A 14,054-nucleotide genomic window follows, 5' to 3' on the forward strand; every position below is an offset into this window, starting at 1 on the left:
TCCCCGAGCATCTTCTGGATATCAGTGAGAGCGAATACAAGCAATGCATCAACATCACTGGCCCGCATTATGCAGTCCCACTGTATTTGTACAAAACTGGTTATTCAAGCCAATGCTACTGTCAGAATAAAGGAAAAATAAACCTGTCTTTTAAAAAAAAAAAAATCCTCTGAAGTGCTGCAAACGACCACTAGATGGCAGCGATGAGCTGTAAACACGCAGCCGCAGTCGAGACAATCCAAACCCAGTCAAACCAGAGCACTTCATACTCTACACCTCCATTTGGTCTCAAGCGTTTTATTATCACCGTCTTTTCTGTCTGAATCTCTTTGGTTTTCTTTATCTTCTTCCTCCTCATTTGAGAATTCAGGCATTTTGAGCCCACTTGGTTACTCAGACAGTGTGAGTCCGTGGGACAACGCAACGTCGAACTGGACCAGGGAGCAGACAGGTTTCAGTGGCCGGCAGTGTTGGTCCTGAAGCTACAGAGACGACTGAATTCCTCACCTGGCTGTGAAACTCAAGACTGACAGCCAGTGAATTGTGTTCTGCCCCTTGTCAACGACATCGGCGATCCCAGAGTGAAAAGGCCCTTAAAACTCGGTTCATGATCAAAATTTAAAAAATACATATTTCAGTTTGTACACCATCTCGAAAAAGTAAAAAAAGTATTAGTAAATAAAACATTAGGTTGAGTTTAAAAATTCAGCTAATTTGCTTCATCAGGACTGCATAAGTGCGCTTTGATCACATACGTATTTGGACTCCATGGCAACACAAGAGAAACCCGAAAAACTATCATCAGTTTAAATGCTATCTGGGTAATAAATATATGATTTGGGGGGGGGGGGGGGCTACTCTGTGTTCAAAAGAACTGCTGAAACAGGTCGAAAAGAAAGAAAAAAGAACATGGACTCTTTTTTTTTCTCTCTGAAAGTGACACCATATGCAGCTAAGTAAGTTCAGGAGTGTTTGTGGCATGAACACTTACTGGTATAATTATGTTACGATAACACGTCACCTGTAGGTTCAGCCGTCGTATCTCAAGGTGTTTTTGAAGTCACAGGTTTTTCCAGTGTGTCACGCTCATACATTCCCTTAACCTGTAAAAGGCTTCTTCACCCAGCGTGAATGTCGTCTTGCCGTTCCACATTCTCGCTGTGAAGACAAATATGCAAATCAGTACTTGTTGAGGATTATGCAATCAAAACAAGGCTTCAAAATGCCAAAAAAGAAAAATGATGTGTTGTTCCATTCAGTTTCATCAGATTGCTTCCAGAGAGACATCATTGGAACTTCTCCAGGAGCCAGTTAAGTTGGACCGAAGGAATCGCACTCCCTCAGTTCATTTATAGGACACCCAGTATCATGGTCACACTCTGCATCGCCGTTTTCCATAGACGGAGTGATGAATCCCCAGACAGCTGGTCTGTCAGGCCTTCGGTTTGCCCGATGCTTGTCGTTGGTAAAGGTTGGAAGGTTGGAGGCTGCGTCTGACGTGCACGACATGTTCTGTGGGAAAAACACTTTGTCCCCATCACCACCATCACTGTGGTGGATGTAAAACTGCTTCAGCTCTTCAGCTGTTCCTGACAGAAACATTTGGGAAAAGTATATTGATGTTGTTAGGCACGTTTCCTTTGCATCTCCTTAACGCTTGGTTTGCAGGACCCCAACTTCACTGTCTGGGCTCGATGCTGCTCCATCAGTCTCGTTTCCAGCCACAGCAGGCAGCTGTTTTCAGTGAAATCGCTCTGTATGCTACTGTACCTGCCCGGACAACAGACAGACAGAGTAAGTGACCGGATGGAAATGAACATGCAACTTTTTATCTTCTTTAGCGTCAGATATCTGTATTTTTCTCAGTACTTGGTGGAGTGAATATTTGGCATGGCCTGCATTACAAACACATGTCCAGGAGAAACATATTCTGCATGTTTGCCAGATGTTCAAAAAGGCAGCATGTTCTGCTTTTATTTTATTTATTTATTATTCAATATCATCTTTAAATAATAAGGTCAATGCACATCATATACTTCTAATGGCTGATTTGAGCTGGTTAAGGGACTACAGATGTGGGCTTTGTACCTGAAAATGAATAAATACATCACCTCTGACCCCTAACTATACTGACTGCGTCTAAATCTATCTGATAATCTAGTCACAAATATCAAATGCAACATGTGATACATGCATTTTAATCATTACATTCTCATGTTGGTCAACGGCTTATAGTAACATGTCTATTTAGGCTTACATGATGTATCCCTATCAAGCTTAAAACACTGACCTCACATGATGTCATATATTAAGATATTTTGTTTGTCTCAACAGCCTTTGCTAAAATGTGAGATTATCATCATGTGAAGAAAGCCACGGACCTAGAAATACGTGGAACTAATGTATGAAAGACTGCACATCAGCGGAATAATATGTTGACAAGTTTCCCCCAGCTGTCCAGCTGGTAGTTTACCTGTCCCGCCTTACATCTGCAAAGATTACGAGGGAAGCGGGGCTCCCCTCTCTACGCGCCCTCCGAGGAATATCAAGACAAATTAGGTTGCCCCGGGCCGAAAGAGTCTGCCATGTTTAATGAGTTCCAAGGAAGAACAAATAAATGTTTATGGAGAGCTGCTGCTTAACATAGCTGATCTCCCCTTCCTTGTCTGCCGTGCGTAGCTGTGTCACGGACAACACAGCACTGTTGCCAGGGAGATCCCCTTAGCTCTGCTTAATGAGTGGGGTCTTTGTCTGCGCCTTGGGCTTCAGGTTAAAACTTTTCATCACCCTTTACTATGCATTCACTTCTTGGCACCGATAACATCTCATCAGATGCCCTGACCAACTCTCATTTAGAAAATATAGGCCTCCTGCAACAGCCAGTGCCAAAGTCAAGATCAAGGGCGGCAATGGGAACGTCTCCAGAGCTTCATCATGTCGTCATTACTGATAGCTACTGTTCAGCTAACAGGTTTTAAAGGCTGTCTGCTGAAAGCCTATGTCAGTATTTTAAATTATTTATACGTAAATCTAAAATATATTCAGACTTCACTAGGCGTCTTTTCATGAGACAAAAGCCTCGTGAACTTTATCACCGAAAGTCTAAAATATTGGCATCTCACTGACACGGCCAAGGATGCACTGACATGGGATACACTGCATGTGCTGTTGATTTGATGGGAGACTCATTGAATTGCTTTGACCTGCAAGGTGAGGGTCACGTGACTGACGTGGACAACTGAAGGCTTCAGTTGACTTTGGGTTGGCTTGTCAAATCATACTGTGGAATGAAGGAAAAAGTGAAGAAGCCCATAACCAGTGCTCGGATTCAGGGGGGCACGCATTTTACTCTTTGGCATACTGTTACTTTTTCTTGCACAAAGGGACTTCCCTTGAGATGCCGGTACTCGTTTAGACTCCAAGATACAGCGTGATTGACAGCTAGAAGGGGAATAGAACTGTAGAACAGTTGGGGTGGTCCAATGATTTGATCAGGACGCCCTCTAGACAACATCACAGTGGAGGTAGTTTGGCACATTGTAAGGTTCAAGAGACCTAGGGCAGATTCAGAACCCTCTTGATTCTCATCTTCACATTGGCCTGCTGCTACCGTGATCCTGAACTGGATAAGTGGAACAACAAGGATGAGTGGACTCCTGTTGTCATGTTGTATCTCTAGATCTGAAAACTCTGAAGATCAGCAATTCTGCTATGGGTGTTGTGTTCTTGAGGGTTGTGGACATCGGCTCTGGACTGGTTGACCAGCTTTTGACTCCAAGATGACTCCAGCCTTGAAAACATTTTTCACTATGTGAAAATTCAGAATCCGCGTTTGTGGTGTTTCCTCGTTTTCCAACTTGCTGCTGCTGCTGCTGCTCTCCAGCTGTCCTGCCACCCGTGGCGAAAGGGCCAAACTTATCCACAGTAATTTTCTCATATGGGATCAGTCTCATCTGGTATATTTCTCTGCGGACGTCCAACACTGTCTCCCAAATTACATTCATGTGCAACCAATTTGCTTTTTAATTCTTGTGGAGGATATTTGCTTACACTTTGCTAAGTGTGACATCCTTACGCTGCAGAGAAAGGTCGTAGGGAGGAGGTTGGGGTGAATTCTTGGGCGCACAAAGCACAAGACTGACGCTGGAGACTCTTACTCATCTCTCACGCTTCAGGCCACTATCGGCATTTTCAAAATGAAACAAAGACCATGATATTTCTTTAAGCATTAGTGTTTTTGCATTGTGCAAGTGTTGTTGTATTGTCCAATCTTGCCCATTTGTGACCCCTCTGACCCCAGTGTTTCCCTTCCTTCAATACATGCCTAGATTTGGCTTGATACAAAATCCACAACCAAAACTACTTCAAAGTAGGTTTGTCTTGTTTTTGGCAACTCTCATGTTCCTTAACTTGCTGAGCAACCTTCTGAGGTATGGACCATTTATTTGGCTCCGTATGTCGCATTGTCCCATGTCAGCCCCATTCATTGAAAAAAAACAAAAAACAGTTACACCCAAAAGAACTAGCTTTTGTCATTAGAGGGAAAGGGTGCAATCGGTCCGTTCAGGTATTTCCATTGATAGTGATGGAAACATGACACCGGGGTGGACATTTCCCACACAATGCTGCGACGCATGTCACACATTCAATGAGGCCCTTTACCCCTCTGCAACTTCTGCGACTTCAGCCAGGAATTCTGACCACCTGCATTCAAGCAGCACTCGAACACTGTTCAGTCTGCATTGAGTTTGGGTATGATAAACTTCACATTTGTACTTGGCTTTATCTCTTCAGAACACTATCAGCATGTGCTTATATTGGTCAACATCACAGAGGTCACAAAACCCATTGTGGAAGGTAAAAAAAATAAAATTCAAACACACTAGTCTTCCTCGACAAAATGATTGATTGTCGCGTCCGTTCATTGCTTCCGAATCCACCTGATGCCCCATAATTAGGCTGATAATGTCTGACTGCGGCGTAACACAGATGAAATCCTGAAATCATCAAAGTCAGTATCCAGTCACTGCTTTTCTCTTGGTTACTTTATTTGTGTATCTGACCAAATCCCAACAGAGCCAGTTCTACCCCCTCTTTCATCAGCTTTATATAATAGTATAATATATTATTTCATTCAAACATAAAAGCACTTTTTGTGATTCAACAGGTTCATTGGATTGAACCTGTTGTTCAAGATTCCTCCAGTCAGCGCCGTCTTCCACAGAAGGAAATGGTTGATTTGTCACGTCCAAAGCGACAGCGCAGATGTTGGACATTGAATTGAGCAGATTCGTGCGTATCTGCAACTTCATAAATCCACTGCGGACTCATTACATAATCTCTTACAGTATGTCTCGTCAATGGGTGAATCCCAGAGCAGCAAAGTGATTTGTCTTGGTGTCATTTTGTGTGCATTGGCTGATACCCAGGGGCAGGCTGTCTGACAGATGCAGAGGGAAACTGTGATGGAGCACCTGGAGGCCATGTGTTGCCTGGACCGAAGCAGGAAAGTGGATGGTGGAAGATTGTGTGACATTGCAAAAGAATACTTGGGATCCAAAACCCCCCACATATAAAAACAACATAAAAACCCCAAATGCTTTATTTCTATTTTAATTTTCCAGTCCTGTTGCTACTGGGTAACCTTTCTTTCCTTTTTCTCCTGTGTTCAATCTCCTGCCTCCTCCCTTACCATGTGACAGAATCACTGTGTCAGGTTTTTCATGGCACAATTAGTATAAACTGTGGCCACTTTTACAGTGTGGGCTGGCATTGCCTCACCCTGCTCACCGCCAACTGTTCAGCCTGTAACGCTGTGTGGGGTCCGCCAGCATGAAACCGCTGAACGCATGGGGAGTGTGAATGTGCAGGTTGAATGGTGCTTTCTTTCCAGAAGTGAGAAATCAAACGCAGCACCTTTGACTTGATTCTAACCTCGTACACATTCTGTCAAATACAGTGAATATCTCCTTACGGTTTACTAGCTGTCATCCTTTGTGTGCGGTGAAATATAATCCGGTGTTGCTTCACAGCCCTTGTTCCGTAGGTGGGAACCAAACAATGCGGCGTTGACTCAGCCACACAACACCAATCCAGCCCATCAGCAACAGGCAAAGAAGGAGAAATGGGGTAAGATCGAATTTTCACGCACACAGAGAATGGACCCACAAATGCACAAGTCACGTAAAATACAATGATTTATTAGCAAGCTAATGAAGCAAGGCAACGGTGTCCAGTAAGCAGCAGGCAAAAGGGAAATCCAGGAAAACAGGCAATGGTCAAAATCCAAGGGAAGACAGGAACTCAGGATAACAGGATACAGGGAAAATGCTTGAAGGCTGAACACAGGGAAGCAGACGATCTGGCACTGGGGTAAGGGGAAGACAGAACTTAAATACACAAGACAATGAGACACAGGGGCAAGACATTAGGGCGGAGACAGGTAATCAAACAGGCAGGAAAATATAAGACAGGAAGTAAAACAAGACAACACATGGGAGAACAGAGAATCTACAAAATAAAACAGGAAATGGAAAAGCTAACAGAAAACATGAAATGATCTAAAAACAGAAATTTGACACAGGAACGAGACATGACGTGACGGCCCAGGATCTTCCGGGTGTAGCTCGTGGAGCTCACTAATAAGTTCTGGATCCAGAATATTACTGGCCGACACCCAGGATCTCTCTTCGGGTCCGTACCCCTCCCAGTCCACAAGGTACTGATGGCCTCTTCTTTGTCTTCTGACAGCGAGAAGTCTCTTTACAGTATAGACAGGGCCTCCATCGATAATGCGTGGAGGAGGGTGAGCGGGTCTCTCGGGCACCAACCGACTCTCTTGCACCGGCTTAACACGGCTCACGTGGAAGGTGGGGTGCACTCTCATGGTCCTAGGAAGTCTCAGTCTCACAGCAACAGGATTAATAACTTTTTATACAGGGAATGGACCAACAAAACGGGGGGCCAACTTACGGCTCTCAATGCGGAGGGAAAGATCCCGGGTAGACAGCCAAACTCTTTGTCCCTCCTTATAAGTAGGAGCCTTGGACCTCCGATGATCTGCAGACTTCTTGTACACTGAAGATTTATGTAGCAGAACTTGACGCTCCCTGATCCATGTCCGCCGACAACGGCAAACTAATGCCTGGGCGGAGGGAACTCCCACCTCCCGTTCCAGATCACACTGGAAGGGAGTGAGGCCGGTGGAGGAGCAGGGCAGAGTATCATTGGCGTATTCCACCCAAATCAGCTGCTTGCTCCAACTAGCAGGATTCCTGGAGGACAGACAGCGAAGACCCACCTCCAACTCCTGGTTGAGCCACTCAACCGACCATTGGTTTGAGGATGGTAACCCGAAGACAGGCTCACAGTGGCACCGAGAAGTTTGCAGAATGCCTTCCAGAACCGAGAGATGAATTGGGGCCCCCGATCAGACACCACTTCCCTGGGAAGTCCGTGCAACCTGAACACATGATGAAGCATCACCTCCGCCAACTCTTTGGCGGAAGGTAGTTTGGGTAAAGGAACAAAGTGAACCATCTTAGAAAACCTGTCCACAATGGTCAGAATGGTAGTGTTCCCTTCAGACGAAGGCAAACCTGTGACGAAATCCAGAGATATATCCGACCGGGGTCGAGAGGGCACAGGAAGGGGATTGAAGTTTGGTAAAGATAGTAGCCCCCTGCAATAGTTCAAAAGCAGAGGAAATCAATGGGCGTGGGTACCTGTTCTTCACCGTGATATTGTTGAGTCCACGATAATCAATACACGGCCGTAACGACTTATCCCTCTTCCCCACGAAGAAGAAACCAGCACCAGCCGGTGAGGAAGAGGGTCGGATGATCCCCGCCTCCAGAGCCGAATCGATGTACTCCTTCATGGACTGGGTCTCCGGGGAAGAGAGAGAGTACAGCCGCCCCTTAGGCGGTGAAGAGCCAGGCAGCAAGTCAATGGCGCAGTCGTATGGTCTGTGAGGAGGTAGAGCAGTAGCCCTAGCTTTGTTAAACAGCTCCTTTAAATCCATATAGCAGGAAGGAACAGAAGATAAATCCGGAAAATCCCTCCTCTCGGAAACCTCCGGGTCCACAGAAAGAGGAGCAGGAATCCTCTCCTCCGAATCCACAGAATGAGAAGCAGGAACCACAGTCACCTTCGCCAGAGTCGACACACTATCTCCAGAACTCCCTTCGGATCTGGACTGGAAGCGGGTCCTGGCACAAGGGGAACCCTTGGAGTCAAATCTCTCTCTCTCCCGTTCGAAGAGCCGCTTGTCAATTTTGTTGGCTAGGGCGATGAGAGCGTTGAGGTCCCCTGGAAGATCCAATGCCGCCAGCTGATCCTTCAGCGCACTCGAAAGGCCATACAGGAAGGCATCCAGACGAGCAGCCTGATTCCACCCGCTCTCTGCCGCTCTTCGTCTGCCCTTACGAAGGCTCACCAGAGCCCGAGCCGCTTCTCTGCCCGGAGTGACATGTTGAAAAATCTGTGAATAAGCTTGGGTGAAGCGAGCAAACGAGTCACACAGAGGCGAATTTCTTTCCCACTCCGCTGTGGCCCATGCCTCTGCTCGACCAGACAGGTGTGAAATCAGGTAAGCAATCTTAGCCCGATCAGTGGGATAATGGACAGACTGGGGCTCAAAATGTAATCCACGTTCAGGCCGAGACAGATGAGGAAAAGCAGTGGAACTGACAGGCGACTGGACCAGAACAGCAGCAGAACCATCCCCGACCGTGAGACCAGCAGATGAAACCGGAACTGTGGAGCTTTGAGACAGGTGGCGCAGCAGAAGACTGGATGGCTTGAAACTGTGTAGTCAGGAGAGACACTTGTCTCCCAGCAGTATGTCCCAGCTGACGCTCCGCCATACCTCTCATCTCCAGCTGAATGGTGGACAGCACTTCCTCTAACTGGTGAAGCTTCTGTCCTTGAGATCGCAGCGCGTTCTGTACCATACTCGGGTCGCCGGAGTCCATGTTTGTGGCGAGATCGTACTGTCACACACACAGAGAATGGACCCACAAATGCACAGCTCAGGTATGTAAAATACAATGATTTATTAGCAAGCTATTAAAGCAAGGCTCCAGTAAGCAGCAGGCAAAAGGGAAATCCGGGAAAAAAGGCAATGGTCAAAATCCAAGGGAAGACAGGAACTCAGGATAACAGAACACAGGGGAGAAACGCTTGACAAGGGAAGCAGACGATCTCACACTGGGGTAAGGGGAAGACAGAACACAAGACAATGAGACACAGGGGCAACACATTAGGGCGCAGACAGGTAATCACACAGGCAGGAAAATATAAGACAGGAAGTAAAACAAGACAACACATGGGAGAACAGAGAATCTACAAATTAAAACAGGAAATGGTCGGAATGGTAATCTAAAACGACTAAGAAAAAACAACAACTTGTATTTAGGTGATTGATGAAAAATGGCCCAACTGCTGATTGGGCTTCACGTTGATGAATGAAGTAGTTGAGCTGATAATGAGGCCCACTTGAGTATATGAGTTCATGGCGACAGATCTGTCGACAGATAAGACTGTTTTATACAGCTCACATGCAGCTTGCCAGACCAAAAAGCTTGAAAGTACAATTAAAGAGGAAACTCCTAACACGAAACATAAAATATCCTGACCTAAAACATTTCTGTAGAGGCCTTAAGATCTCTAAGGTCAACCACTTGTGAGACGTTGTCATGGTCCGCTAGGACCAAGACACTTTTGGACCTTTGGGAAAGACGTGAATTTTGCATATGATTTCTGTGATTTGCCCTTCCCTGTGTGTCTTGGTTTATGTGAAGACACTTCCCTGTGTTTTGTTCATCTTGAGGTTTGTATTCCCTGTCTTATTACGTGAATTCATTCCCTGTGCTCTCCTGTGTCTGGTTTTCTGTCACTTTTCGTCTCTGGTGATTCCCTGTGATCGTCTCCACCTGTTCCCAATGCGTCTCACCTGTGTAGCGTTACCTGTGCCCTCTTGTGTGTTTATAGTCTTTGTGCCTCCCTTTGTCCTGGTTGGCTCGTCTGTTCATTTCCGTATAGTTCTGTGTAGCTCTATCTTTGTGTAACCATGCCATATTTCTCATCAGTACTTGTTGTCCACGTTCCATTGTTGAAGTTTGGGATTTTCTTTATTTTTCCCAGTAGAGGACTGGAGGTCAGTTTTTTTTGTTACCTTTTTATTAAATACTTTTCCCCCCCATACCTGCAGTTTGGGTCCTGTCTCTTTACCCCAACGTGACGGACATAACTTTAATATACAACACTAGTAAAGGTATTTAAAGATGCATTAGGTCACAAATTCTCTGACAATGACACGTGCTTGATTAGCAAAGAGCAAAAATATTAACATGATTAAACTTAATTAGATTAAAAAAGGTACAGGATGTTATTGTGGGAATATACAGCTGAAAAGCGTCGGAGGAAAGGTGTAAAGGAGGATTCTAAGCGCTGCTTAGGGAATCCGACTCGACTTAGACTATACTACGTCAATACACGACGTGGATGTTATTGACGTGCGTCTAATTATTGTTTTCTATAATTTACAGTTGCTATGCTTAAATTTGTCAGTAGAGGAGATGCTTGGTCGTCAGTAAATATTGTTTGTTTGAACCTAATTCTGTTCTGTATAGATCTGTGTATTCTTAGACTTGACAGATGGAGCAAACTGTTTTAAAGAAAGGAGGATTGTAGTGGGAGAATATAATGTATGTATTATTCACTGGAAGAGATGCAAAAAAAGTACAAAAAATTAAAAAATGATTGCAATTCTTTGCAATTCAGGCGCAAATAATATATATATATATTTTGATGTGTGACGTGGCATGTATGTGAGTGCATTGAGATTTGAGCATCAGTGTGAGGGCTTGTATATGGCATTTGTCATGTTTTGGTTGGGTCTTCATTTTTTTTGTCCTGTAGCATGTACTTTAGCTATATGTTCTTGTAAATCTATGGTGTTCATGCCATTGTAAATTTAACTTTTACGTATAAAGTCAGAGGAGGGGGGCACTTCAAGTGTAGTCATCCTGGGGTGTTAATCTGGGCCTGAGAACAGGTTAGAATCACAGAAAAGGGTGTCCTGCCAGCTGAAACTCTTCCAAATCATGTTTACTTAGTTCTTCCAGTCAAAGGGCTCATGAAACTAAACTGTGCACATAGTTAGTGTCACTTCAAGACAATATAAAAAAGGAGGGTGGGGTTTCCAATTGTAATCCTCATTGTCAGGTGACTGATATGTCTTCATTACACCCACCTGCAGTGGCACGTGTTGGCTCTCAACAACAGCACCAACTCAGTACGTGTCTCAGCTGTTTACTCCACCAACCACACTAAAAGTCTAATGTTAAAATATTTTTACAATGACTAAGAAAAAACAACAACTTGTATTTAGGTGATTGATGAAAAATGGCCGAACTGCTGATTGGGCTTCACGTTGATGAATGAAGTAGTTGAGCTGATAATGAGGCCCACTTGAGTATATGAGTTCATGGCGACAGATCTGTCGACAGATAAGACTGTTGTATACAGCTCACATGCAGCTTGCCAGACCAAAAAGCTTGAAAGTACAATTAAAGAGGAAACTCCTAACACGAAACATAAAACATCCTGACCTAAAACATTTCTGTAGAGGCCTTAAGATCTCTAAGGTCAACCACTTGTGAGACGTTGTCATGGTCCGCTAGGACCAAGACACTTTTGGACCTTTGGGAAAGATGTGAACTTTGCATATGATTTCTGTGATTTGCCCTTCCCTGTTTGTCTTGGTTTATGTGAAGACACTTCCCTGTGTTTTGTACATTTTGATTTTTGTATTCCCTGTTTTATTACGTGAATTCATTCCCTGTGCTCTCCTGTGTCTGGTTTTCTGTCACTTTTCGTTCTTAGTAGCTCTGTTTATTCCCACGTATCTTTGTGTAGCCATGCCATATTTCTCATCAGTACTTGTTGTCCACGTTCCATTGTTGAAGTTTTGGATTTTCTTTATTTTTCCCAGTAGAGGACTGGAGGTCAGTTTTTTATGTTACCTTTTATTAAATACTTTTCCCCCCTATTCCTGCATTATGGGTCCTGTCTCTTTACCCCAACGTGACGGACATAACTTTAATATACAACACTAGTAAAGGTATTTAAAGATGCATTAGGTCACAAATTCTCTCACAATGACATGCGCTTGATTAGCAAAGAGCAAAAATATTTACATGATTAAACTTAATTAGATTAAAAGAGGTACAGGATGTTATTGTGGGAATAAACAGCTGAAAAGCGTCTGGAATTATCGTAGAGCCACGGACAATAATGTCCAACAAAAATGCAATACAGCTGCACATACCTTTTATCCAAAAACTCACGCAGCATATAACTTATTTTGAAACTTGTATCTAATTCTGGTGTCACAATTGTGTTACATGTTGTGTTATAAGAATACATAATATAATAATGAAAATGGTTTAAAGGAAAAATAAAAGACAGGCTTTTAAACAAGAGCTGTTGGGAAGGTAGTTGGCCGTGGAGGCTACAAATTGACCTGAACTATGGTCGGGCCTGCCGTGCAAATCCAACCAAGAACCAGAAAATAAGAGGCCAAAAATAAAGGACTTGCAATTCTGCCAATGAGCCGTGTTGTGGGGAAATATATTCAAAGGGCTGTCCTTATCCATTTTTGACTCCATTCAAGTCAAAATAAGGCAACTGTGAAAGAAAAGTGTTGGATTTCCCAGTGTTCACAATCCCATAGGAGAGAGTGGTTCTAAATACACAAATTAAAGAAGAGAAGGAGAAAAGTAGGGGGTACTAAAAGTAACCACATATATATTCATGGTAGAAATTTTGGAAAACTGACAACAGGCTAAAAAAATCAAATACATTCTCACAAAAAACAATCTAATCTCTCTCAATAGAAGGACAATGTGTACAGGAGTCAGGATAAAACACAGGAGACAGCTGACATTAAAAAGAAGGACAAAATGTATTATACAGTGAGGTTTTGTGGTCAAGGTGGAGGATCTGCAATAGGGTTGTCACTTTTTCCAATGTCTGGTTTGTCTGGTTATGTTTCCAAATCAAGTGCTTTTTTAAACAGCAGTCTTAATACCTTGTTTTCTACATGCCGGCCTGTCACTAAGGCCTGTACCTTGCACTCTGTGAAAAATAAAGGTATCAGAGTACTACACTATTAGGCTACTGTCTATCAAGTTTGTATCTAACTAGCTATCTTTTTATTTACAATATTACCTGCCAACAAGAAAAAACGCTCAGAGCCCACGCGGTTGACCACCCAGGATGGTTTTGCTTGCTGGTGTCCTCCACTTTCGTAGCAAAACAACATGACATAACTGGCTGATGCCTAGTTCACACTGCACGATTTTAACCAGAAAATTCAAATCAATCATTCAATCAAAATTGATGTTTGATCAGCAGTTGCCAATCCGTCCCCAATTGCTATGAGGGCCCACACACACACACACACACATCGCCTGCTCCGACTAGAATCATAGCAGGCTAAAATATCTAGAAGAATCTGTGACAAATACAGCCAATCAGAGCGCAGGACTACGGTGTAGGGGGAGGATTCTCCTGGTGGAAGTCTAAGTGTGAACTGCATAGCGAGCCGGTGACTTTGAAAGGCGTGAGTCATGTTTTAATTTCTACTTCAACGACTTGTTGTACAACCTAACCCAAAGCCTCTCCCTAATCTTACTCAAAATAGTTTTGCATGCCTACGGATAACCAGAGACATAAATGTAGTAGTTGTGATTGTTTAACCATTATACCCAAACCTCAGCCAGAGTTAATTTTAAATATATGTCCTTCAACTATTAGGACAAATCTCCATGTACTTTATTTCTATTATGCAAGTGATCCCTGGGAGACATAGTAAACATCCATCCATCTACACTGATTTATCCATTAAGGGCTGCAGGGGGGGGCTGCACTGATCCCAGTTCACATTGGGCGAGAGGCGGGATTCGCCCTGGAGGGGTCGCCACCTCATCACAGGGCCAACATACAGAGACAAACAACCATTCACACCTATGGTCAATTTAGAGTCA

The sequence above is a fragment of the Scophthalmus maximus genome, chromosome 5 (genome assembly GCF_022379125.1).
Source record: "Scophthalmus maximus strain ysfricsl-2021 chromosome 5, ASM2237912v1, whole genome shotgun sequence".
NCBI classification, from domain to species: Eukaryota; Metazoa; Chordata; class Actinopteri; order Pleuronectiformes; family Scophthalmidae; genus Scophthalmus; species Scophthalmus maximus.